The following is a 1422-nucleotide window of genomic DNA, read 5'->3' as shown; positions in this document are numbered from 1 at the left end:
ATTATTATATTTAAAATAATATTTATTTATAAAATTTCAATATTTCGACTTATATATATACATTCTTTTCAATTTAATTCAAAATTATTTTTATATTATATCTATATTTTATAATTATCTATATGTATAATGTTAAAGAATAAACAGAATTGGCTACCAAATCATATAAAACGTGATCATGTGTAATTTAAAACAAAATTCGATCACTTGCGGGGAAAAAAGCGACAGTAGAAAACAATATCGTTGATAATGCATCCACGATGCCTCTTCAGAATTTTATTTAACAGGAGGGAACAACGACATTGGTTAGATTCGCTTCGAAACGGTCGGCAAACCCTCTTTCTCCCCCGGGTACAATAAATCAATCCCCTTAGCTCGACGAGGAGTACTAGTATAGTAGCAGGTGGCTCCTGACGGCCACCGGCGTTCGCGCCCTTAATTCCCAATTAATGTTATCCTCGATGTAAACGTACGTCCTACACGTCCCCCTTGGTCTCCGAACCGTACGTTCGAACATGTTTCCTCGCGGATTATGCATCGAATGCGCCGATGGAACATCGTCGGGTGCATTAAAGTAAAACGCAGCTCTATAATACAGTGGAATATTTTTTGCAATGTCTTAATTCTAAAATTACTCGAATTCTTGCTTTTCAGAAATAGGATTGTTCAGTGATTAATTTTTCTGTAGATGTTCGACAAATACAAAGAAATGATACATAAACAAATATATTGTAGGAGAAGCATTAAAACACTACAATGGCATCCGCACATCGAAGGAATAATAAATAAATAAAAATAGCATACGTATTATTTAAATATAAAATACTATACAAGGATAAAAAAATATTATTAATTAAATTTGAAAAAATTTATAGGAGAAAAGAAGAAGTCCTGCGAAAGTTCACGTTGCGACTCGCACGTATAATCGATATAATTGATCGGGGATAGGAAGCGCTGTGCCCGAGTTATAGGAGCTATTGAATTACGGCAGGACCGAATTTCACGGGCTAACACCTCCATCTGGATAGTAACCGAGGATAAGTGCACTTAGGGTAGTGTAATTGACACAATATCCCCGGCGGCGTTCTAATTGGCGGAAAATCGTCGGGTAGAATCCGATCTCATCGGTTCCTCGTTAACTGATCGGACAATTAAACACCTTGCAGCGCTGCCCCTTCGTGTACAATCGCGATGATAAGAATGTAAATTCGAAAAATCATTAGGAACTGTGAAATAAGTGCATTTAGGCATAAAATAAATTTAGTTCTATAAAAAACGGTTTGCAATTATTCTGCGTACTGTGGTATCTTCTAGAGAAAAATCGATATCACATTTATAGAAAAAGATATAGAATAACACTTTATTCTACATATTATAATAAGTAATATTTCAATTTGCTAAAATATGTATGTTATTTCCGTG

The sequence above is a fragment of the Trachymyrmex cornetzi genome, unplaced genomic scaffold (assembly GCF_001594075.2).
Source record: "Trachymyrmex cornetzi isolate Tcor2-1 unplaced genomic scaffold, Tcor1.1 scaffold122, whole genome shotgun sequence".
Lineage (NCBI taxonomy): Eukaryota > Metazoa > Arthropoda > Insecta > Hymenoptera > Formicidae > Trachymyrmex > Trachymyrmex cornetzi.
This window is presented reverse-complemented; position numbering follows the sequence as displayed.